General features: G+C 41.5%; 1 protein-coding gene across 12 annotated transcripts in view; it reads left to right on the forward strand.

The window, feature by feature from the left end:
• The window catches only part of RHOBTB1 (Rho related BTB domain containing 1), a 121457-nt gene that overhangs the window by 48484 nt on the left and 45879 nt on the right, over nt 1-27094 (forward strand). For 2 of the 12 annotated variants that reach the window (XM_059170167.1, XM_059170172.1), the window contains exon 3: nt 10155-10205. The exons of 1 other annotated variant lie outside the window; for it this stretch is intronic. The gene's annotated coding sequence lies outside the window, so the exon portion shown is untranslated. Of the gene's footprint in view, nt 1-4301; nt 4384-7142; nt 7370-7703; nt 8044-10154; nt 10206-10603; nt 10740-27094 lie in introns of those variants that run through there. 9 more of the 12 variants (XM_059170179.1, XM_059170177.1, XM_059170175.1 and 6 more) reach the window with 9 other exon arrangements.

A 27094-nucleotide genomic window follows, 5' to 3' on the forward strand; every position in this document is an offset into this window, starting at 1 on the left:
CAGCTTTTTCACAAGTAACACAGGTGGCCGGTATATGTGAGTAGTTAGAAGTTGTAACTACGATGTTTTATACCAGTTTTATCATTCACCATTATTAAAAACCATTCACTGTGGGCTTTCTTGCCCACACTGCTGTTCAAGCTCTGTGGGTATGGAAACACAATGACCCTACCATGCCCGTTAGCACCACCTCAGTTTTTTCCTAAGACAGACACAAGGATGGGAAGAGAGATTTTGTGCCTGACCCCAGATTTTGTGGCCCCCAGGAGTCCACAGCTTATGTTTACAAGCTAAGGGATTGTGCTCCTTCAATATTGATCTTAACCTGTTTAACTGCTTATATCACTCACATGTGACGCAGTTAACTACTTGTCCATAAAGGGGAGTTTACCAAGTGGTAAAGTAGAGGTCATGTGAAATATGACGGTAAACATAAATATTTACAGAACTCAGGAGAATCTCGGTTGTGTGCGCAAAGACAGATGTTCTCATCTCCAGGGACAGGAATCAGCTCCTCGGTGCTTTTAGATAAGGAACCATTATGAAAAGGCGACTAATGCCAACTAAGGAAAAGTCTCCATGCTTCAGCTTTCTTCCTAGGGGCTGACTGGTGAGTTGGCTTCCAGATTACTGGTATTTCTAAAAAAAAAAAAATAGTATTCCTTCGCAAGCGGTGTCTATGCATAAGTTAGTCTACTGTGCACTGAATTACCTCAGAATAGTTACTTTCACACGGTCTGTTGATCAGGGTTAGAATTCCGGGTTTGGAAGAATTCTCGTTCCCCCTCTACTCACAGAGAGCAAGTCACCCTCTAGGAAACTTCATTTCCCCATCTCCCATACTTGAGATAATAATTCTCAAGCTTGTCATGAAGATTAAGTGATATGTATATCAGAAATGCTGGGTAAGCAGAAAAATGTGATCTACGCATAGGCGAATTATTCTTATGAAATGGGCTGTGCGTGTGTGTGTGTGTGTATGTGTGTGTGGTGTAGTCTATTTTTCTAGTTTCTGCATGTAGTTTAGCTCACTTCTATGAGGGAGAAAATGCAGCAGTTGCAAGTCACTGGCAAAGCAAAAACGTCAAATCTCAAATATTAAACTTCCTACTTAAAGAGATTTTGGTGGAGACTGTTATGTGTAATACTTAGAGTCAGCACTTGAAAGATGAGTTGTGTGAATGATATAGTTCCTCTGTGATTGATCTTTGGTACTCTCAAATCAAGGGGTACCCTGTGGGGCACACTGTTTTTAAACGGCCCCGTAATGAGTCCATTTTCACATTTCCCAGTGTGTGTAGGGTTTCATACTTCACATTTTCCACAAACATTTTTTCACTTAGTCCTCTTAACAACCTTTTAGAAAGCTATGATTCTTAGCCTAATTTTACATAGGGCACTTTGACGTGCAATGGATTAAGGGTCTAGCACAGAATTACATGGCTGGTTAGTGGGATAGTCAAAATATAATTTATTTTCATCCTGTTTCTACTACCTTTAATGTGTGTTTGGATTTTTTTGTTGTTGTTTTTTTGTGGGGTTTTTTTTCACTTGTTTCATGAAAAGGAACACAGTTTGTATTTTTTGTATGAAACAGTTGGTCAGGCAAGATAGCCTTAAATATGCTGTGATATATAAATCTTGTCATTTGTTTTTAATTAAGTAAAGTTGAAATCTAGCATTAGCACCTTTTTAATATTATGAATATAACTTATTCCTGAAACAAATGTCCCTTTCACATGCAGATTTTTATCATATTTTTACTTTAAAAAAATCAAAGATACACATCATAATTACAGACTGTTGTGTTTTTCTTCTTTCTAGAGGTATGATATATGTTTTCGTATTTTTATGAAAGAATCACACTTTTACTTTTAAAATCATATTTTACTTTAAAAAATCAAAGATAAACATTGCAACATTGTTTGTTGTGTTTTTCTTCTTTCTAAAGGTATAACATACAGATGCCTGGGCAGCTCGGTCATTAAGTGTCTGCCTTTAGCTCATGGTCCCAGGGTCCTGGGATCACGCCCCACATCTGGCTCCCTGCTTAGCAGGAAGCCTGCTTCTCCCTCTGCCACTCCCCCTGCTTGTGTTACCTCTCTCACCGTGTCTCTCTCTGTCACATAAATAAAATCTTTAAGAAATAAAAAAATTTTTTAAAGGTATGACATATGTCTTCCAATTAGTAACACCGTACTAAACAAAGACGTAGAAAACCATAAAATCTGTTTACTACCTCCTCTTTCACATGCTGAGCTAGACCAGTGGAACACCATCTTAGTGAGAGAAATTTTGACAGGAAGAGAATGTAGTCAGATTTGTGGAGCTTGCAAAATCACATTTTTATCAAACTTACCCCAACCCTAATGAATGGATCTACACAGAAAGATTTTTCTTTTTAAGCTTTATTTATCTGCTTTAGATAGAGCAAGCAGAGGGGCATGAGGAGAGGCAGAAGGAGAGACGATCACTCCCTGCTGAGCATGAAGCCCTACTCAAAGCTCAATCTCAGAACCCTGAGGTCATGATCTGAGCCAAAATCAAGAGCTGGATGCTTAACCCACTCAGCCACCCAGGCATTCCCATACAGATTTTTATGTAAACCTGCACAAACACATTTACCATACTATAAGAAAAGAATACCTTTGTGTAGGTTTCCATCACAGGACCTAGATCCATTAGTGCCTGGTAAGATAGGAACTCCAATATGAAAAACCTTTTTGCCGTCATAGAAAAATAGTATTTAATTCTTCTATCTCTAAAAGGGTAATCACAAAAATTCCAAAATTAGAGCCACTAGATTATCTAGAGTATTCATGCATTCATCTGTCCATCCATCTACCTCCAGATGGTAGGTAGATGGACCCAGCTACCACAGATACCTTCTGGGTCCATCTATACTTAAATGGTGCTTCAGAAAAAGTTTGTTACAGAGACTAAATCAGGACTGACAGTGATAACTGGACTACAAATCCAAGCCTAGGAGTTCATTTCCACTTGGGAGTTTTCAGGTAAAGGGTTATCTCTTCCAGTTGATTCCCACAGCCAAGACTAGCTTAGATTTCCCCAAAACAGTGAACAGAAAACAGAAGCTTCAGATATCTCCAGAGTTTGAGAAACACCCCAGGTAAATACCCAAGCAGTCAAAAAACTAACACAGCTTAGCCACTTGGGGCTTAAGGGTTTTCAGGGTCTCACCCAGATGAAAAACGCAATAAACACATACAGATTCACAAAGTCTGCCTGTAGTATTTGGGACAGAAAGCTTTTGTGATGGCAGGTGTTTCCAGGTTGGTGATGTATGAACTACACGAAAGCTGGGGAAGGGCCCCTCCCGACCATATGGAATGCTGCGCAACATCTGGCCCCAGAGTAGTCCGACATCTCGGAGAAACAGCTACCGTGGCAGAAGCGCTAGAATTCCTGTATACAAGGAAAGGTCTCAGGAGACACAGAGGTCCCAGGAGGGTCAGATCATTTCCTTCGTGGGCCTTCAATGCTTACCGTGAACGAAGAGCCCTAGAATAGAGTCAGTCTTACCTGGCTGTCACCATTCGCCAGAGCCACGCACAGCCTTTCCTGCAGACCCGGTAGCCCGGTGGTGGGAGCTAGAGCTGGCACGCAAGACGATCTGTCCAAGCAAACTGCCACGAAACTGCTGCTTGAGTCCAGGGCCCAGAGCCCTTCTTCTGCTCTGGAGTCCAGAAGCGTTTCTTTCAGAGTCAGAAAACCCCACAAATGTGGGCCAGCAGATCGACTGTGCCACCAGCCACTGCATCTTGACAGTGCCATGGTTGTTGGCTGTCACGAAAGCCGTCGTGGTGACTCCAGGAATCTGCACCGACAGCCGTTTTTTCACATCTTTCTACCAAACGCATCTGTACTTAAAACCAGGCACAGGGATGAGCGGATTCTCTCCCACATGCTCAAGCCTTAGTGGTACTGGCCCGTGAAATTTTTCTAACACCCGGAACTCGCCACCCAGGATACTCCCCTCTAAACAGCCAATGACAACACCAAATCCTACATCCCAGGAGGAAGAGACGACTCCGCAAGGAGCTCCTCCTCTCCTGTGCCTGTGGCCCAACGCAGGTGCCTCGCCAGGCCTAGGTGCTTGGAGGAGGAAGAGGAGGAGGAGGAGGAGGAGGAGGAGGAGGAGGAGGAGGAGGAGGAGGAGGAGGAGGAGGAAGAGTAGCGCAGGCGCAGGTGCTGAGCAGTGTCTGCGCCTGCGCAGAGGTGAGGCCTCACCCCTTGGGCTGCAGCCACGTGCTAGCAGTTCTGTGGGAGTCTGTTACCCACCGCTGAAATGCAGGTGTATAAAATAATCTTGAGAAGGCTCTTTCTATAGAAGGTTTATGTAAGTCCTTGGAAATACTTTATGTAAGTATCTGAGACTCTTCTCTATAAAACTGATGGTAACAGAAATGTTGAACAAGTGGTTGAATTGAAAATAGAATGATCTTGAGGTCGTATTTAACTTGCAATTTGAGAATTCTATGATCCTAGAATATATTTTTGAAAAAACTCAATAGTTTAAAAAAAAAATCCAATTACAAAATAGGCCAAAGACATGAACAGATATTGCAGCAAAAAGAGGGTAGCAACAATGAACGTAGAAAGATGTTCAAAATCGTTAGCCATTAGGGAAATGAAAATTAAAACAAATGAGCTGTCCCTACAAAATTACTGAACAAGTGAATTAAAAATATAGTGAATGCTGGTGAGAATGTACATTAGTGGTGGGAATGTTTATGGTACTCTGGAACATAGCTTGATGGTTTCTTAGCATGTGACCCAACAATTGTATTCTTTGGCATTCATCCCAAAGACATAAAAACTTACGTTCATACAAACTATGTACGAACCTTTACAGAAATGTTATTGGTAATGGCAAAATACTGGAAACATCCTTCAAGAGGCAAACAGATGAAAAACTCTGGTACATCCATATAATAGAAATTTGCTCAGTGATAAAAAGGAACAAGCTAGTGATACAAGCAAGTCCCTGGGTGAACTTAAAGGCCATTATGCTTAGTTAAAAAACAACAACAATAACTATATGTTCCCCACTAATTAACAGTCTCAAAATGGCAAAAGTCTGGAGGTGGAGAACAGATTAATGTTGGGGGGATGCACATACAAAGAGGATACCATGTGGAAGTTCATTTGTGATAATGCAACAGTTCTGTGTCTTGTGGGAATTTTTTTTTAATTCTATGACTTTGTAAATATTTACCATAAAAGCCAGTCAAAAATGTCTACACTGCTTTTCTGCAGTGCAGTCCCAAAAGTGTTTAAATACACAGTATTGGTTTAATTAAGCTTAAATACCAATTTTGAATATTTATTAAAAGCTAATAGTATTGATTTTTATTAGCATGCAACAATTTTAGTATGCAAATTTAGATTATTTTATGGTAATAGCAAGAAGACCGATACATTCATGGCAGTGACTCCCAGGACTCTTTGTATTGTTCCTTTTCTCTCCTTTCCTGTTGGTATAATATAGTCTGTGCTTTTTGCTCATTTTCTCCCACTTTTCCAGAATCGGGGGTTTTATGTGTAAACTTTGGGGGCTACAAAGCACCACTGAAGCAATCTCTTCCTCAGATCACATTTTTTGTTTGGAAGGACTTCCTAGAACTGTGACTTTTCCTCTGCCTTATCTGAATTACTATTTACACCGATTTATTTTCCTGGAAGTTCTTCCTATCAATTTCCCTCAGAGGCATCAAACTGGATAGTCCTATAGTGACTGTTTGTTCTTTTGGGCCATATAAAAGAAGCCCCTTCTAGAAGAGCTGAGCCTCACTGCCTCCTGGGAATGGATGGCAAATGGTAGCCTGCTAACTGTGGGTATTTGCATAGGTATCTTTCTGGTCCTAGCACCTGCCTGCTGCTTAAGCATGGCACTTAACTCTTAATTCATAACTGAGAAAATGAAAGAAAGTGAAAAGAGGCAGGATGTCAAAAGCAGTTTAGTGATAAAAGAAGGCTTTGGCATAGGCTAACACAGGTACAAATGCAGCTGTCAAAATCTCAACAACAGAAAAGCCTTACTTCTACATGCCTCAGTTTCTCATGTATAAAATTGTTAGGATGATAATAGCATCTACCTCATCCGTTGTTTTATTAATTGAGAAAATTGTTTTAAACCTCCTAGACCACTGCCTGTCATATATGCGCACTGTAATACATATTCATTCTGCTTCTTTTGAGTTTCTACCCTATTTCTTAGCCCCCAGGGCAGTTTGAAGAGAAATAGCTTGCAATAAAAAGGACTGATTGCTAGGAATAACAGGGTTAATTAACTTTTCCCAAGAAATGTGTTCCTGAAAAGAATCTGTATTGATTAAGCCTTTCAAAATGGGATCACTTTTAAATAGACTAAGGAAGTTTGTTTTGTGCCCAGTAAATGATTGCACCCTTTTATGTCTCTGTCTTGAAATTCTTAGAGCAGACCCCCATACCTGACTTCTCACTACCTTGTCTTCTGGGCATCTAAGATTATGGACCAATAACTCCATTTCCAAAGACAGTTCACCGGGGATGGCTTAAATAAAGCTGACTACCCTTAAAAGGCTCCCTTTTTCCAAGGCTTTCAACATCTCAGGAACACAGTACCTGAGAACTCCTTGGGGACCGAGGACACACTGCTGCCCTCTTTGTTTCTCGTGGTACTCAGTGCCTCCAAACAGGTTTATTAAATGAATGAATTCCTTAAGGTAGCAAAAGACCTCAATACCTTTATCCCCAGTTACCTTTTTTTTTTTTTTTTAATAGGCGGGGAGTGAGGAGGTTTAAGGCACAGTAATTTTAGCAAACTAACTGAAAGCTCCTTGAGGGCCTAGGACAAGGCTGGTTGTGTGCATTGTGACTTTCTTAGAGCTGGACAGGGTATCTAACATACTGTGGGCACACAGTAAGTATTTGCTCTGTGAATGCATACACACTACCCCTGGCCCTGTCCGCAGAGGTCAGTCAGCCTTGAAGAGCGAGGAGAAAAGTTCATCAGGAGGGATGGACTGTCCTGGGCTTTCAAGAATGCTGACAACCCATGAACACCCAAAGCCAATTTCACTTCCTCACTCAGCCATTTGCAGGAGGTTGTAAATCCCCTTCTTCTTCAGGTGGGGGGACAGTCACGTCGTGCTTACGCCCCCTACGGGGACCCCAAGTCACCGAGGAAGGTAACCCAGAGGGGGGAGCCCGCCAGCACGTGCAGCTTCCCAGGAGAGGAGGAGGCTGGGCTAACGCAGTCCTTAGTCAGCAGCTGGGCTCGTTTTTTGAAACAAAAGCCAATGTCCTCCCTCGGAGTCGGCGGCCGGTCAGCCCCTAGGGAGAAGAAAGCCATGCTGCCCAGCCGGTTAGTGGCCCAACTTACTTTTCCAGAGCCTGGGACAAAGGGCCAGCAGTTGTACGGGTGTGGGTGGGACGCCGGGGACAGGGACGGGGGCCCCGATCGCCCTGACCCGACCCTCCCGGCCGCCTGGGAGAAGGGTCTCCCGTGCTCCGCGCATGTTCATCCCGGGCAGCCTGCCTCCCAGTCCCGGGCCCCCCGGGTCTGCGTAAAGCTGAGGCACCTTTGCCACCGGCGCCCCAGCGCACAGACACACCAGGCCCCGGTTTCATGAATGAAATCCAATCGTGTGGATATAAATAGCCGCGAAGGCTGCTAACGTCACAGTGCGAGCGGCGGCCGCCACGGCGGCGGAGCTCGGGGCCGGGCGCTCGGTTCCGCCCGGCTGGCCCGCCTGGGAGCGGGGTGGGGGCAAGAGGAGAAGGGGAGGGCTGGGGTGGGAAAGGGCGAGCCCCTCTCCCCCGGACGGGGAAGAGCGGCCGCGGCGCTGGGCGAGCCCGACAGGCGAGGCAGTGCCATGCTGCCTTTGTGCAAAGTTGGGCGGCGGGCGGCACGCGGCGCGCAGGGGTCCCGCACACCCGCGACCGCGCGCAGTCGTGGCTGCTGCTGAGTGGCGGGGACCCCCCCGCTCCCCCCAACCCTTGAAGGCGGAGAGAGCTCGCGTCTCGCTCGGCTTCAGGGTAGGTTCTGTGTCGTGAGTGCGCTGTGGTATGAAACTTACTCTTCGAGCAGCCGCCGCGGAGCCCCCACCGCCCGGGCCCCCAGCGGGTGGCGTGGGGAGGGGGGGCGCCGGGCCGCGCCACGCGGCCAGCAGCGTCCCGACAGAGAGTTGTGGGACCGAGCTGCTGTGGGAGCCGCCCTCGCCTCTCGGCGAGGCCGGGAACCCTCGCATCAGAGACAAGCAGAAGAGATTTCTAGGAGCGCCCGCACAGCCGCACCCCTTCTTGGAGCTGAGAAAATGTACAACAGGCACCCTTAGCGGGCTGGCTGCGCCAGGGAGGGGGTGGTGCCGCGTCGGCAAGAGGGCTCTTTTCCTTCGAAGAACAGTGGTGGGGAGCCGGAGGATTCGAAAAGGTGGATCCCTCGTCCTTTTAGAGCTTGCACCCCCTTGAGAGTTGACTGGTCGGTCAGCCCACAGTTTGGCGCTCCCCACCCCCAACCCCGTGTCTATGGAGTCTGTTGCGAGTTGCTGTGACAACAGTGGGAGCTGCCATGAGGGGCTTGCAAAACACCTTACCTTGTCTCTGTGTGCTCGGCTTTCGGGAAGAACAATAGGGAGGGGGGTGGAGAGGGGAGATACTGCAGACAAGGGACTCCAACCCCCTCTCAAAAAAGAAAAAAAAAAAAAAAAGACGTGGAAGAAAGGCACAACTATGTAAAAATATATCATTAGATCCTACTTTTAGCTGCGCCTTTTCTATCCTCAGCAGTATCAAACATCTCAACTGAGGAGCAATGTCAATATTTAGACTTGGACAAGCCAGAAAGTTAGAAGGGAGCGCCAAGCACAGGGTTTTGACTTGGCTTTGCACGTCAGCACACAAGCTGTGCCTTTCGAGCTGACTGTACACATTTGCTGGGGGGTTGGAGGGGGAATGCATGAAGGTTGATATATATACAAAGGCACCCAGACCAAGGAAACTCTAGGAAGTTAAGACCTGAAGAGTCGCCTTGACTTTGAACTCCCCCCAACAGTTCTGTTGGACCCCAGCCAGAGGCTCAACTTGAGATTTCTCCAGTTTTGGGCTCCCCCCTCCTCAACGAGGGCCGTGCTGCATATTCTACTCTGTACTGTGTATCCTCTCTAAACTGAAGAAAATATTGTTACTGGTAGCTCTCATCTTTGTATAAAGTCCTCTCACTATCAGCAGATATAAATAGCCAATAGGCTCTGTTCTTGTGACCTCCAGCAAGCTCTAGGCTTTTCTAAATATACATTCGTAAGTTTGTTTACAAACACTCTTTAGAAATTTGGAATTACATTTCTTTTCCAATAACTCTGTAGATGCCTAAGAGTCTCTGGTTGCTAGAAAATAAACACAAGTTCTTTTCAGTATAAATAATGTCTGCCTACTGCTCTGCAGGTGGAGTAGGCAGTAAATTATTATATTAGGTTGCCTCTGAGACTCCTGGATCATATTTAGACATACTAGTGGGAAAGGGATTTAACCAGTTCCTCTCAGTGTGGAAGACTTTGAATAACATTGGGAAGCAATAAAATCATGGTCAGCATTCTTCTAAACTTACCCATTGGTTATTTTCCCAAATTTTAAAGGTAGTGTAAATTTAAGTACTTGGGGCTGTGTGTGATCACAGAAGTGAAAAATAGGAACACAGGTAACTTAATGCCATTGGCCCAATATCACAACTTATAAACTACACAAATATTGAATAGGGAAAAGTAGAATCCTTTCATCTCTTACTTATGATGATATTGCCCCAAAATGTTATTTTGGAGGAATAGTATGTCCATTTCTATGACTTCTCTATGGTAAAATGCCTGGAAGGTTTTCCTTGTTCTCATCTGTGGGTTCGGGCCAAGTGCTTTTTTTATATCATCCCCAAATGTTCAGAAATATATTTTCACAAATGCTACAAAATGTTAACCTAGCTATTTCAGGATGTGTTTGACCCAAAGAAATGCCACTTCGACACTGGCACTTAGCACAAGTAAAGCAGATTCTGCCCTTTGGGGATGGAGGGGGGAAAACTGTGTGTTGAAAATTGTAGCGGCTCCCCATGCGCTCCTGGCCAGCAGTAGGACTTACAAGTCTTTCTCTCTTTTATGTAGGTAAGTCCAGCTGTGAGCAGGGTGTTCCGTTCTTCACTTCCAGAAAGCCAGGTCAGTGTCTCGGTGCGAACCCGTGACCGTAGATGGATAACATTCTGTGTCTAATTCTGAGCATGGATTTCAGAACAGGTTTCTCAGTCATTTCTCTTAAAATGATTTGTCTTTACGATTTTTTCATGGACTTCGTTATGAACATCACAGGTTCAGTGATTAACAAAGTTATCCTCTTTACTCCTTGAGTAAAATGTTACTAAAATGGGCCTTAGAATCGGTTTGTACTTTATGACTTTTTTTGGAGTGGTGGGGATCAAACGGATGTGAGAATCACTGAGGATGCTGGGGATCTGGGTGTTTGATAATTAAGGTTTTACTTCTATCCTAATCTTAGCACTCTAGAGCTAGAAGAAACTTGGCATAATAATAGCTCTTTTTTTTTTTTTTTTTTTAAGTATGAACCGAAGTTTGGATAGTGTGTTGTATCCTTTACATTTATGTTCTCATTCTGCATCTAAAACAAATACCCTATGAGGAGAAACTACTCTCTTGAGCTACAAAAGACAGGTGAAGAATTGGAAGTTCAGAGAGGTTAAATAATTTATTCAATTCCTACTTCTAGGAAATGGGAGAAATAGTATTTTTTTAAAATCTGCCTTACACTAAAACCTAGACTTTCTTCTCTAGTAGGGAAATTGGGGCCAAGAAAGGTTAAGTGAGTTGTCTAAGATAACTTGGTAATTACAACTAATATAATACCATGAAATGGCCCAACTGTTGCAAAAAAATAAATACCTTCTCTTAAATAAAATGGCATAATAATAAGTATCCTTGTGTACTTTCTGGCATAGTACTAAGATTTCAGAAAGTTTTTATCAGGGGATGTCTGGTCTTAAGGATCTTACAAACAGATTTAAAAGGCAAGATAGTAAATATTCATGTATAAAAAATTAAAGTATAAATCAGATCATACATGCCAAAAAGGCTGAATTGGGAGGTCAGTGGTACATTTACGAGAAGTTCAGCGTTTTCCACTCTATGAGATTACTTTGTAATTCCATGTTTGCATGGAAAAAATTTTAAGCACACATTTGGTCTGGATAGATGATAAATGAGAGTCTAGGAAAAGACAGAAGGTAGAATTTCAACCCAACAGGGAGAGATTATGCAGTCATCTAGAACTGCTAAATTACAGTATCTCAAACTCAAAGGTGTTATTGCTTCAAAAACTTTGTAACAAAATTGTGAGCTGTTTGAATCTTCACAGCATCTTTGAGAAAACATTACTATTTAGCATGATACTTTAAAGCACTCAATTCTTTTTGGAACCTTAATTTGTCTAAAATGTGCCATGTAGATAAATTTGGATGCATAATAGATAAATCCCAACCAAAGTCCTGAAAATGGCCAGTAAAGATTAAGCAGGACGTTTTCAGTTTTTACCAGGATTGACAGCCTTCTCTTCCCATCTTGTCTACTTTTTGTAGACTAATTTCTAACAGTTGTCAATCCTTCTCAGGGAGTATTATATGAAGGAGTAATAAAAAAATGAAAATTAGTAAAGAAAACCTTAATGTGTTATCTTTTTTTTAAATATACTGATATCCCCAACTCAAGCTAATAACCCTAAAAGCCTAATTAGCTAAGAGATACTTTTAAGCATTTAAGGGGTTGTTATAAAACTGTCCTATAACAACTTGTTCTGTACAAGTGGTTCTACAGTGTATCATTACCGAATAGATCATAGGAACACTGAGAAGATCACATTGCAGGTTAAGACCTCACCATCAACTGATACTTAGTTAACTGTGGCAGTGCTATGTCATAAAAATACCAGTATAGCGACTATAAACCTGTAGTTATTTAAAAAGTAAAATTAGGGGCACCTGGCTGGGCCAATCTGTAGAGCATGTGACTCTTAACCTTGGGGACCCGAGTTCGAGCTTCGTGTTTGGCACAGAATGTACTTTTTTAAAAATCTAAAAATAAATAAATAAAAAGTAAAATTATATGTTAGCAAGACCTTATAATTAGCATGTTGTCTCTAATAATAATTTAAATAGCAATCATTCGTTTGCTTTATTGAACTTCAGAAGGCTTTGGTTCATACGTTTGACCTATCTTGAAACATGGGTGGAAACGCTTGAAATCTTATTGTTCTTCACCCAGGAAATTTGCCTGTAGAAAACAGAGGAATTTTTAAAAATCTTTCCTATTGGTATTCTCTTAGAAAACAGGCAGTTCAGTCTCATTGTTTGAAGGCCTCACTCTTGCTTCATGTAATAGGGTTCAAAGATATGAATTTGGTTTTTATGTTCATCTTCTTTTCTCCACTCAGGCTTCCGACCAACCAACCGCACAACACCAAAACAAAACTTGGAGAAGGAAGGAAACTTAAGTCACGAAAAGTGGCTTATGTTGTGTAGGAAGGGGCAGGAGGTGGGAGAGGGAGAGGGAGGGAACTTTGCTGGGAAGGTCAAGAGGCAATTACTCAAATGGATGGGATGTGTATGGGCTGGTTAGTTATATATCAGCCTCCAAATTATTTTTTTCATTTATAAACAAAGTTGCCGCCTCCTCTTCTGAAATCCTGTGTTCTTTGTGCACGTAGGGCAGAAATTGGGAAATAGGCAAGTAAAGAATCTGACATGAATGGTGGGTATGACAGCCACTGCTTCCAGATGTCCCTGGACACTTCTGTCTCCAAATACTCCCTCCAGCTGTACCCGTCAAGTACATTAGTATGTCTCTAGTAAGGTTCCATCCACTAAGGGGTGAATTCGGAACTTTTACAAAGAAAGAAGGAGATGCCAGTACATACGCAAGAAACTTTCATTTCTCCACTCTGCACCTGTGTTTATTTATTGCATAGACACAGGTTAATGCCAAGTTCCCCATGCTAATGAGGTTACCATCTCAGACTCGATTCCTCTGTGAAGAAAGTTTCTTTGAATTGTTAATCAACCATAGTCCAAACCCCTAATGGGCACTGGACTAACAATAACCAGTGATTATTATGCTCCTACTAGATGCCAGACATTTTACTGCATTTCAACTAAAATTATCAATTCCAATTTTACAGAAGCAAAAAAAAAAAAAAATGGAACTCAGATATGTTAAATTTAAAGAGCTAACAGAAGGTAAAGCTTAGATTTGCACCCAGGTCTGCCTAAGAACTTGAACAAGTGTTTGCTTTAAATCAACTCCTGGAGGGCAGGGGAGAGAAATACTTTAAACCATTTCATTCCAGGTTATTTTTGCAGATAGTAGACACAGGAGTTAAATAATTATTCTTAAGGGGTTGTTTTGTTTTGTTTTGCTTTTGATCTAACTCGAACCACATAGGCTTGTCTGGACAAATTTGTTAACTCTCTAGGTCATTTCTAATGTATTTTGACTAAGTCAAATCTTAAGCAGTTGAGTCATGGGAGGTGGAATCATGCATCCAGAAAAGTCCTTAGAGACACTTAAGATAATCTCATGTAAGTGAAAACACCTGCCACCCAGAGAGGAGCTCTAGCTTACCCACTCTCCTGGTTAGGAATGGATGCAGCTGGAAGTGAACCTGGGTTCCCAAGTCCTAGCCCAGCACTCAGTTCTAGTACATAACACGGCCTGAAAAGTGCCAAGTCTTCCAAACCCTTCCATGTAGCCAGAATTGCAGCTATCAAGGAAAAAATCCATCAGGAACCTATGACACACCCAGAAATGGGCGATAAGAGGACTCTAGCAGTGTAAAGAAAGATACAGTGGCCCCTAAGAGAAACCTCACTTTTCTGTACTGACAAGGGCTAGCTTCCCACTAACTCAAAGCACAGCAGCCCCACTCCCATCTCGTCCACCTTGTCTTTGTGGAACCCTCTGTTTTAATCAAGTATGGAGCTTTTCAATTTTGTCTATGGACTTCTGGCTTTTTACTAACTATGCTACAGGGAAATACGTCTTTGGACCTCATTTCTTTCATCTATAAAGTGGGGACAGTATCACATCTCTTAGAGAATTCTAGAGATGCTATGAAATCACACACAGGAAGCACATAGTTGGTGCTCAGTAGGGAATAGCTCTCTTCTTCGCTTTCCTAGAGTATTGCAAGGGAAAATGTTATTATTTCTCCCCTAAATGAACTTGAGTTGTTTGAATTCTGACGTTGCAAGGGGTTGGTATAGTAACCTCCTTTCTTGGGTAAAAATGCGCCCAGTGGTCTCTTGGGGTCCCAGTGGCCCATTCACAACTACATTGGACTTCCTTGCACTGTAGGGTTACCACGGTGTTCTTGAATGATTTTTATTGCTTCAGTATCTGCTGCAAAGTAATACCAAGCTCTTCTTGGGAGATTTGTGGCTCCCATTTCCTTCCAGTCACTGTTGAAGCATTGAACGTGTTTTCCACTTAGACCCTCACATCCCAGAGCAACTACTGTATTTTCAGCCAAGTAACTAAGAAATACTTCCAGAGAATATTATTGCCTGTAGAACATTTTTGCTTTCAATTTCAAAATACGTGAGACTTGCCTACCATAATTTCAATTAACTCGAGCGTGAAGGCCTGTCTGTGTTCTGGCCCTGTCTTTTCTTTTCGTCCTGTGTTGCTGACTAATCTATCGATAGGAAAAACATAAGCACTACAATTTCCCCTTTCACCCTCAGTGCCTGATAACTACCCTGGCCGAAATTACATCTCTGGGAAGTGTTTCATCACATTCCTCTCCCCAGCTGCCACACTGGGTCATGTGGCACTCACTGCTCTGCTTCGGGTTTTTGGAACCAAGTCTTTGGCAGCACGTCCTATTCGTCACGTACATGGAGGAAATCTGCTCTGATGGGTTTTTTTCTTATTGGACTTTCTCCCTCTTTTTAAATTAATAATCCGAGGGGCCCAGGATCACCTTTATTTTCCTAGCGGCACAGTCTCCCTTTCAGTGTTTGCCAAAGGTAAATTGCAAGATGTGTGTCTTTTCTTGGGGTTTAGAAGTGGCTGAACCGTGGCTAGCTGCGCCAAGATTACCAACTGCTAGATTGCCCCTAACCTGGTGACTAATCTCAAATTGTTTGTATAAATTTCACTTCACACCAAAGAGTTTGTTGTGTGTGTGTTGTTGTTTTTTTTTAAGATTTTGTTTATTTGACCGAGAGAGAGATCACAAGTAGGCAAAGAGGCAGGCAGAGAGAGAGAGGAGGAAGCAGGCTCCCCGCTGAGCAGAGAGCCTGACACGGGGCTCGGACCCAGGACCCCGACATCATGACCTGAGCCAAAGGCAGAGGCTTAACCCACTGAGCCACCCAGGTGCCCCCGAGGAGTTTGTTTGTAAAGCAGTACTTCTCCGACTTATTGTGCATTCAGATCACCTGGGCATCTTGATATGGAGCGGATTCTGATTCCGGAGTTTGGGAATGGGACCTGAGATAATGGGTTTCTGTGAGGTTCCCCAGCGATGCCAAAACAGCTGGCCTAAAGACACCGTTTTGAGCAGGAAAGGTCTAAAGTCTAGGTGTTACTGTAGCTTAGGCTGAAACTCACGCCTTCTAGGCTGTAAGACTCCCACCTTATTCTGTTTGCTTGTTTCTTAAATCATAATAGGCAGTTGTGGAATCTTAAACATGGAAGGGAGGTACATACACGGCAGTGTGCTAGTAAATCAACCAGCTCTCCCGGAAAAAAAGAAGGCATTTATGTGCATACATAAGTCGAGTATAAATTTTACTGACATAAAGAATGTATGTAGCATACACTTTGCAAATAATAAAAAAAATAGACAATACTCCTTATTGTAAATTCCATAAAGCCAGTTGGGTTTTACAGAAGGCTGGTTGGTTTTTGCTGAACCCTTTTATCCATAACTTACCTGTGGTACAATTGATGAAGGAGTGTAATTCCCATATAAATGTTGGCTGATATTTTCCATTATGTTAATAAGCAAGCTAGAAGTGCAACAACAAAGACATGTCAGAACTGTACTCATTTATCAAAGATATGAATAACTTCTCTGCTGAACTGGATAATAGCTTTTAAATGGTGTAAAGATATTTCCTTAAATGTACTATTGACAATATAACAGCTCCACATGTAATACACTTTTATGTTTAATTTGCGTTGTTAATATTTTTTTAATTATTTTCTTAAGACAGGCAACAGAACAACAAAGCAAGCCCTAAATTCTAGTGGTTGCCAATATCTGTGGTGTAAAGACTCCCACCAAGGCCATTTTCAAGCCACCGTTGTGACTGAGTGTGGAGTTGGGGAGAGATGACCCAGTAGCCCACTGCTATCCAACATTTCCACTATACAGATAAAATTAGCATAAATAACCTCAAAATGTAGGTAACAGTAAAATGTAGTAAGATAATTAGAAAATGGTGAGTTTTGAGCATTTAGGACCTTTGTTTTTAGTATAATTTCCTTAATCAAAACTGTGGAATGTAATTTTTAATACTGCGCTTATTTTATTTATGTGTTTATTTATTGACATACAGTGACACCCAGTGTTACATTAATTTGAGGTGTACAACACAGTGACGTGACAGCTCTGTCCATTATGCTTTAACAGGCTTGCAAAAATCCTACAAATTTAACAACTAGTTCTATGAGCTCGTGGGGGCTGCCTCCAGCCCACCGTTGGACGTAGATCCTCCCGTCGAGTGATTCTCAGCCTTTGCTTTCCACTGGAATACCCCCAGGAAAACCGTAACCTACAGTCAGTAGATCTTTGTTAGGGCCTAAGAATCTGAATTTAAAACATTTTTACTGACATGTATCTTATTTAAAGAAAAATACAAAAATCAGAAGTCTATAACTTAAATGAAATTTCACCAACTGAACATACAGGTAATCAGCACCAACGTACAGAAACAGAAAATGACCAGCACCCAGCCGCTCTTTTTAAATCCCTAGCCAGGGCGCCTGGGTGGCTCAGTTGTTTAAGCAACTGGCTTTGGCGCAGGTCATGATCCCAGAGTCCAGGATCGAGTCCCGCATTGGGCTCCCAGCTCCACGGGGAGTCTGCTTCTCCCTCTGGCCTTCTCCCCTTCCATGCTCTCTCTCACTGTCTCTCTCTCAAATAAATAAATAAAATCTTAAAATAAATTAAAAAAATAAAAAATAAATCCCTAGCCAGGCAAGGTATTCACTATCTTGGCTTCTAACACCATGGACTCACGGTGCCTGCTTTTGAACATTTACGTAAACAAAATCTCTTTAGTGTCTGGCTTCTTCCCCTCAATATTATGTTTGGCAGACTTATTTATAATGCATGTAGCAGGAGTTCACCCATTTTATCGTAGTGCTGTGTAGTATCCCATTATGACTGGAGCTCAATTTATTATTTATTTATCCATTCTACTGCTGGTGGGTTGTTTCCAGCTGTTTGCTATTATGAAGAGTGCTGTTAAGAATATTCTTGAGGCGCCCGGCTAGCTCAGTCAGAAGAGCATGTTACTCTTGATCTCGGGGTCATGGGTTGGAACCCCACACTGGATGTAGAGATTACTAAAAAATAATGCATAAACCTTAGAAAAAGAGAATATTCTTGTGCAGACAGCAGTGCTTAAAGTAAAACTAAACAGATTCCCCCAGTGATTCTAATAAGCAGCTGATCTCTTGACTGCCTTCTCTACAACTCCCCCTCCTCCCTTATTTCTCATATAATATGGCCAAGGCTATTGATTCTTTTGTGTGAATGTAATTTTAGTACCCTAAGCCATGAAGCTGTGTGTTTCCATTCATTACAGTATGTTCTCCGGGCTCTTTTCAATTTACGTTCACCAACTCCCCCTTTCATCAAGACACCGGCTCTTGTGCACTCTAAAAAGGGATGAGATTTGGCCTCACATCAACAGCATGGAGGAATAATAGATACAGTGGAGAGGCAGCCAAGGCTAAATTTGGCAGCTGATCATTAAGGCTCCTGGAAAGAGGCTTCAAAGAAGGGGAATTGTTTCCCTTTGTGTATATCAAACAAAAATCAACAGTGAACCCTGAGAATATTTCAGATTCTAATATTTTTAAAAACCCATTTATTTGAAGTAGACCAGCAACTCTCATGTGAAAGAGAACTGAAATCTCTTAAAGTCTGATGACTTGATCTGGAAAGATTAGAGAAGGAGGTTTTTCCCTTTGGCTTCTTCCAATACCTGGTGTTCAGCAGGTGTATTCTTGCTACATTATTCTATGCTGAGTAGCTGTGTAGTGTGTGTGTGTGTGTGTGTGTGTGTTCGAGTCTTTTGAGATGTTTGTTCCTTTGATTTAAGTCAAGGGAGCTGAATGACCCTGGGAGCTCCAGGATGATATTGTTGATGAGTCGGATGGCTGCTCCATATTAAAAGAAAGGTTCCTAGTTTCAGCAGGCACTGAAAGGCATTTCACATAAACCTCCCAAGGTATGCAGAGAGGAGGCAAAGAGTGCACATGAATTCTACATTATGAAGAGTGTATGCTCCCACACATAAATATTCTAGTTCCTAGTTTTCCTACCTCCCCATCCCCATCCATTTTCTGTAAATTTTTTTGTTATAAAATTTCTTTGTTAAGATAGAAAAGATGGAATATATAGATAAGAAAAAAGAAAAAAATTAAATCCATTTACAATCCCAATTGGCATTAATATTGAATGTTTCTCTAACCTGAATGTTGCTGTGTATATGTAGGTACATAAATTTTAAGGACTGGTGTTATTCTGTAAATTCTTCTGTCATCTTTTTTTCATTTAAATGTTTATCATGAACACATATAACAAAAAATGTATTCCTATCACACATTTTGGTTGGCTATATACTCCCCTTTTATGTGGACATTTATTGATGTCAGTTTTTTTAACCAACCCCCACCACCACCCCATCTGGCTGGATTTCTAAACTTGTTTCCAATATTTTGTTTCCACAGATAGTGGTGTATAACATTCCTTTAATGGAATCTTTTTGTCTCCCCTAATTATTTATCTAGGAATAAGTTCTTATAATTGGATGGAAGTTATGGGCATTTTAAAGTTATGGACATTGAGGGCCAGGTGTCCCCACTCCAGAATAATGGTATTATTTTCCACTCCCACAAACAGTGCCACATTCCGCTTTTTAAAAATGTACAATCTTGGGGCGCTTGGGTGGCTCAATGGGTTAAGCCTCTGCCTTCGGCTCAGGTCATGATTTCAGGGTCCTGGGATCGAGCCCCGCATCGGGCTCTCTGCTCAGCCAGAAGCCTGCGTCCCCCCTCTCTCTGCCTGCCTCTCTGCCTACTTGTGATATCTGTCTGTCAAATAAATAAATAAAATCTTTAAAAAAAATAAAATAAAAATGTACAATCTTTCATGTAATAACTCCTACCTAGAGTTAGAGGGTATAGAAACATGTCCTGAAATTATTAACTGGAATCAAGGCATTGATGTCAGCCAGAAACTGCCAACAAAATATGAGATTTTAAAGAGTCTGGTTTTTGTCCACCAACACTTTTGTATTTATGATCCAGTTTTACTAAGAAATCCTTGGAGCGGGTGGGGGAGACAGTTTTCTTCATTTGTCTGAATCAGAGCGTAACCTAATCCTAACTGGCATATTAGAGTCTCCTAAATGATTAAATGCAATTGCTTCATTGTCATCCTATGTGAAGGCTTCCCAGCAAGGGGTCTCTCTGGAACCAGAAGCTGACCCAGTGACATCTTTAGAGAATGCTTTCAATGGACATGTTACTACAGAGCACTGCAGAGACTTTTCATCATTAGGATGGATTATTAAGTATATCTAGTCTTCAGACTTGATATTAGCTTTCTCAAATGAGCACTTAGAACTCTGACATCTCTCTGAAGACTTAACCAGTCTTTTAATTATTAATTCTTGACAAAGCTTCCTGATCCAGCATTTAGCTGAGGTTCACACACTGACCCTCCAAAACCAATGCATGGTGTCTTCTGTCGTTTCAATTTTTTTAACTTAAAAAATATATATTTAAGTATAACGTACATAGAGAAATGTATACAGATCCCAGCCATACAGTTTGATGAATTTGTGAAAACTAACATACCTGTGTAACCAGCATGTAGTTCAAGAAGTCAGTATCACCAAGCACCCCACTTCCGGTCACCACCCTGTGGTACTCTCTGTGTCTTTGAGATGCTCCAAATTTTATGCCCTGGGTAAGTCATTCATTTATAGAATTTGATTTTTCACTGAACCCTTAACTTTATAAGAGCTAGCTGCAGTGAGTTTTGATCAAGCTATCCCCCTTGTAACTAAAAATATGCAGAGTCTGCCTTTCCAAGTAAAGATAACATTAAGTTTGTGCCCTCAATGTGCATCAATATTTATACATTTGTAACTTGCAGGTACACAATACATGCACCGCCTGGATACAAACAAACTGGGAACTTCTTTCTCCTTTTAATGAATGAAAAGCTGAATTATACTATATTGATCCAAACTTAAAGTATCTTAACTACAATTGATTGTCACAGAATATTTCAAGCAATATGCTTCCAAACCATTTCTTAAAATTGTTCATTTCAGTTACTATAATATTGCCTCTGAACACTCAAAATTTAACAGTCAAGAATTTTTCATCTCTTGTTTGAAATATGTATCTGTCCCTGGGTGTCCACCGCTGTCTCTCTATAGGGTTCAATTTCTTTGTCAGATATTCAGCTAGATTACCATTTAGATTCCTATGGGGTTTTTTTCAGTTGAGAGCCTGAGTCAGAAAAAAACAAGTTTAGCAGCTTCATAAAGCTTTATAAATATATAATTCTGAAGAAGAATGTATACACCATCAAAAATAATTTATTAGTTTTAGCTAATATCTGTACTCTTATTAGAATTAACAATCAAGGGTTATACTTAGGTAGTCACTAGATTTTAAAAAGCCAAATATCTCTCCCATTATAGAATACAACTTGGAGGATATTATCCACCCATAAAAAGTAATGAAGCATGAATACATGCTGCAACATGGGTGAACTTGAAAGCATTGTGCTCGATACAAAAAGACAGACACAAAAGACTGCATACTGTATGATTTCATTTATTAAAATGTCCAGAATAGGCAAATTCATAAAGACAGGAAGTGAATTAGTGGTCAGAGGGGGAGGGGAGAACAGAATAGCTGCTAATGGACCAAGGTTTCTTTCTGGGTTCATGAGAATGTTCTAGAATTAGATAGTGGACATGGTTGTATAGCTTTGTGAGCAAAACAAAAACCCTGGAATCATGTACTCCAACAGGTGAGTTTTAGGACAGGTGACCTTTATCTCAATTTTTTTTAAAAAAAGTAATAAATTTTCATTGTAGAAAATTTGGAAACTAAAGGGAAGTAGAAAAGTGACAAGTTGCAGACCTGTTAACAGTCACTGGTACCTGTCGAGTGTACTCCCTTCCAATTTACTTTCCATATATTGCTATTGCAGGAAGAACAGCTTCCCTTTTGATGATGGAGACACCATTATTGAATGTTAAGTTTTATTCACATATTGATACCCACCCATTCTGCCCCTGCCCCTGAAAATAAAAATGGGTGGGTGCAAGGAAGATCCATTTAAATAGCACAGGGGAATAATGATGGAGATACAAATGAGAGAAGAAAGATAGACTTGACCAATTTCGAGGAGAGGTAGGACTCCTCAGGGACACGTTCCCGAAGAATCTTACTAGGAATTTTGCTGCAAAGTAACTGATAGGTCACGTTAACCGCACCCCTCTATTCTTAAATACTCATTTTGTTACCCAGCTTTCCCAAACTCACATTTGTGCTTCTTTTAGTCATGTCACCGTGTTAAGATGGTACTTAGCGTGAAAGAGTGAAGAGGACCGGTTCTGTTCAAGTTACACATTTGCTTCTTTTACCTAGTTTCCATTGACTGTTTTTTGGATCGCTTTCCTACACTTGCCCCCGGATAGTGTAACATTAGCATTTCTCCATATGATTGCGAACTCAACATAAACATGATTTTGAAGAATGACAGTCTTAATAGATAAGACTTTTCGGGTGTTCTCTTGATGACAGGCATAGTGATTAAAATACTTTGCAAGCAATATCTAATCTTTACAACAACACATCCAACGAAGCAGTTATCCCCAGTTTACATATAAGGAAATAGAAGTTTAGAGAGATTAAGTATTTGGCCCAAGATCAGATAGGAAGTCTTTAATTGTCATAGATTTGGGTGGTTTTCATATTTTTCTTGTTCTTTATAAAGATGTGATAAATATATTTGGGGGTTTTTTAAAGATTTTATTTATTTATTAGAGAGAGAGAGTGAGCAGGAAGGAGAGGCAGAAGAAGAAGCAGACTCCCCACTGAGCAGGGAGTGGGGACTGAATCCCCGGATTGAGTCCAGACTTAGTCCCCGGACGCTGGGATCATGACCTGAGTCAAGGCAGGTGCTTAACCTACTGAGGCACACAGGCACCGCTAAAACACTTTAAAACATGTTCTGTTTATGAAGTCATTTTTTTTTAGATGGATGTATCAGGAAGTATTTTTTTAAATTGCTGACAGGTTCAGGTTTTGGTTGTTGCTGTCAATAAAACCTTCCCTTTTAACTTTTTCATTTACTTTTTTGTTGTTAGGTGGTTTGGTTGATACCATCTATGCTTTGGGGGATTTTTGTCCTTATGGTGGGTTAGTTAACTATAAATGTGCCAAGAACACTTGAAAAGAAAGTACACTCTCTTATCATAATAAGTTTTCTTTTTTAATGTGAGATATCTGTTCGTTTATCACTACTTTTTATGATATTCAATCCCTCCATGTGTTGCTTTTCATTTTTGCTTTCTTAACCTGATGTTGATTCTGATTCTTTATCTCACATGTGTCACTTATTTTCATTAATTCCTCCTTCTAGAGCTTTTCTTCATTTTATTGTACGCCTTTTGGTTTGTGAAGATTCATTATTACTGTTATGCTTTTACTATGAATTGCCTTTTTTTTTTTAACTGCCTAGATTCTCTTTTACAGATAATTTTTGTATGCCACATTGAAACCAAAATCAAAATAACAATGAAGGCAACTTTTATATTTTCAGTTGGTTTTGGTTTCGGTTTTCATAGTCCTTTTTTTTTTCCTCCTTCTTCTTTTTTTTTTTTTTTTTTTTTTTTTTTTAGCATGTTGTATTAGTCACCATACAGTACATCATTAGTTTTTGATGTAGTGTTCCATGATTCATTGTTTGTGTATAACACCCAGTGCTCCGTGCAATACATGCCCTCCTTAATACCCATCACCAGACTCACCCATTCCCTCCACCTTCAGTTTAATTCCTGGAGTCCATAGTCTTTATGGTTCATCTCCCACTCTGATTTCTCCCCCTTCATTTTTCCCTTCCTTCTTGTAATGTCTTCCTTGATATTCCTTATGTTCCACAAATAAGCAAAACCATGTAATTCACTTTCTCTCTTTGACTTATTTCACTCAGGATAATCTCCTCCAGTCCCATCCATGTTGATGTAAAGTTGGCTATTCATCCTTTCTGATGACTGAGTAATATTCCATTGTATATATTGACCATATTATCTTTATCCATTTGTCTTTTGAAGGGCATCTTGGCTCTTTCCATAGTTTGGCTGTTGTGGACATTGCTGCTATGAACATTGGGATACAGATGGCACTTCTTTTCACTACGTCTGTTATCTTTGAGGTAAATACCCAGTAGTGCAATTGCTGGGTCATAAGGTAGTTCTATTTTTAATTTTTTTGAGGAAACTCCACACTGTTTTCCAAAGTGGCTGCACCAAATTGCATTCCCACCAGGAGTCCACAGTCCTTTTACACTGAATTGCTTTTTTTAAATTTGAATTATCTCTGGGTGTTTTGTCAAATATCTTTGAGTAGTTAAACTCCTTAAAGAAATCTTGAGTTTTTGCTCCCTGAGTCTTTTGGTATCTAAAAATAGCTTTATGTTCCCTTTACATAAATAACAATTTGACCAGATTCAGAAACTTGTGATTAGGTCTTTTTTTCTGTGAAGGCTCTCTTTGTGTTTTTCTACTGTCTTAAAATAGTGTATTGGTGAAGTGTGTGGTCATCCATATTATTACTTCTTTATAGGAAGAACTGTCTTTGACCACTAGTTTTAGAAGTTGTTTTTTTTAAGGTATTTGTAGGATTATTATACAGTCTTTCTGGCATCATGTTTTCAGTGTTTTACCGAAAACTCTATAGATATAGAGACTCCTTTTCTTTTCTTCTTTAACCCTCCCCATCCTCCTTTTTGTATTGGGAAAATTTTGTTCTATAAAATCACACTTTACTCCAGAAGCCATGTGGTATCCTGGGGACTGTTTATCAACTGTCAGCCTCTGTATCATCTTCTGCAACATCGTTTTCACATGGCCTTCCTCCTAGACTCAGAGCTTCTCATGTTTTGCCTGCCCCTTATTAATCTGCTCTACTACATTGTCAAGGCCATTTACCATTGTCACTGTGGTTTTTAATTTGGCTGTCTTGTGTTTCATTTATACGTGGCCTTTACTTGTCTTCTTGCCCCCGAGAGCCTCCTCTGCTGTTAGTTTACACACCTGCATTATTTTCTTTTGCATGATCATGGTTCAGATTTTTTTTTTTCTTTTCTTCTGCTGTTCCTTCTAGCACGTCTACTTCCACAGAAGACCTCTCATCTAGGTCTTTGGCTAACTAACTGCTTGTCCTTTTCTGCATGTCAGGGTTTTTTATGGACCGTATGTTGAATGGTCTCTGTTAACTTCATCCATGTAGAAGAAGATTTCTGGTGGCCAAGGATTGAAGTATATTCAGTGCTTGGATAACCAGGGCTCTGTTGGAGACCAAGGTAGGGCTCTGTAGGGAACCCATCCAGTTCCAGAGTGGACAGGCCAAGCTATTCAGTATTGTATCGGTCGACCTAAGAAGAGTAGTGAGGGAAGTTACCGCTGAAGATATGCCAGTGGTCAGTCTTAGAGGTTGTACCCCACCCCCATCCCTCTCCCCTTAACAAGATCCATCACTTCTGTTGCACTGTCGGAATTGAAACTGCCTGGGTGAGCAGGCTGGGGGAAGAAAAACAAAATGAAATGAGTCTTTTGCATGCTTAGTGCTATCTACCTGGCTCGTCCTCAGTAAGGGCCAGTCATGGGGACTGCTCCTTTCCCAGGACAGCATGCATGGTTCCTTGTGGCTTTCCATGATTTTCCATGGCTCCACAGCCTGCTCTTCCACCTGGGTCCCAAGTCAAGCCAGCTCTCATTACTCTAGACCACAGGCATCTGGTGAAGAGCGTCTTGCTTACCCCCCAGCCCAGACCTTTTCCCTGTAATAATGGGCCGTCTGCTGGTCCTCAGTGACTTAGCACAAAGGCAGTGAATGTGGCAGAAATCCTTCCAACTTCTGGTATACAGTTACTCCTTATCCTAACTCTGGTACTATTGTGGACTCTGCTGTCTGTGTAGTTAATTTCAGTGAGGCCCTGGATTGGGAGATCCAAAGCACATATTCTTCCAACGGTGTCCTGCCTTCAAGTCCAGCTAATTGGCTCTTGTGACGTCTTCTAGCAGAGACTTAATTTCCTCATTCAAGATTCACTTTCAGGTCAATGATACATCCTTCTCCATAGGGAGTGGGTACAGGTGCCTCCATTCTCCCCTTCTTTCTCAGCCAATTACTGATCTCACCCAAAGAGTTAGAAATCCCTTGAATGAGGATGTTAAAGTCCAAAAGTTGATAGGAATTTTATGAGACCCTTATACATAAATATTACTAAGATTCATAAATTGGCTCTAGGCACTAGAACACAATAAATGATCACATTCCTTCTTTTATCCCCCTAAATGAATTTCAGCCCTAAGCTCCTGCCTGCCTGTATTGAGGCTCCCTTTTGCCCCCTACCTTATTGTTTGGTGGAGGGCCCTGGGCCTTGGTCCCTGGTGTTCCCATGGTTACTGATGCTCTTCCTGATGGGGAACCACGGCTGGTGTGATGCCATCTGTCAAATGCCGCTCTCATGATGGGCCACACAGATGTCCCTCAAGGTGTTCCTCTCACTGACTGTGGACTTAGCCACATGCTGCTGCTCTCGAGGGCACAGGCTTAGTGATCAGTCACCAGAGCTAGCTGAGTGCAAGTTCACTGCCAGACCCAGGTAGAAGGTTTCCTGAGGAAGGTAGAACAGCAATACTTTTAGATTCTATTGAGCAAATATGAATTGAAAGCCAGGTATGGACAAGGCATTGGAAAGACTTGAGGATTTAAAGATGAATAGCAGTCTGTTGTCAAAAATGCGCAGTCTTAGTGAGATGGAAGCAAGTACATACGTTTCCGTGGAATAGTAAATATTACAAATCAGAAGTTGGCAAATACCCTGGGGACAGTATAAAGGAAGAATGCTCTAAGTGCATCTTTTTTCCAAAATGAAACTTGTGTTTGTCTACTTTGCTTCATCTCTGCTGGTTCCTGGTCCACCCATTCCCCCTGGAGGACCTGGGAACCTCCTAACGGGTCCTTCTGCCACTGCTCCCCACACAGCGACCTCAGTGATGTCAGGGATGCTTCTCAGAAGTACATCAGACGCTGTGATTCCTCTGTCTGCAACCTTTCAGTCACTTCTCATTGCATTTAGAATAAAACCCAAGTTCCCTACTGTGGCCTGAAGGCCACATGTGATGTGGCTCCTGCCTCCTCTCCAACCTCACCTCTCCTGTTCCCCTGCTCCAGCTCTGGCAGGCCTGCCTCTCTGCCAGCTGGTGACTGGGCCCTGCTCATTCTTCAGGTAGCAAGAAGGTGGGGCCTTCTCAAAGAGGCCTCCCTTGTCCTTCTGCAGGCCTCCCAACCATTATTTTCTCTCATAACACCCTTTCGTTTTTCTTCGAGGAATTTAAGTCAAGTTTATGACTCCATCTACCTGTTTCTCTCACCTGTCTGAGAGGGTCCATGAGAACAAGAACCACACCCAGCTTGCTTACCACTGTATACCTGTACCATAGGACTGGCGCTCATTACATGCCCAGTGCTATTCTTTCTTGAAC

The sequence above is a fragment of the Mustela lutreola genome, chromosome 4 (assembly GCF_030435805.1).
Source record: "Mustela lutreola isolate mMusLut2 chromosome 4, mMusLut2.pri, whole genome shotgun sequence".
NCBI lineage: Eukaryota > Metazoa > Chordata > Mammalia > Carnivora > Mustelidae > Mustela > Mustela lutreola.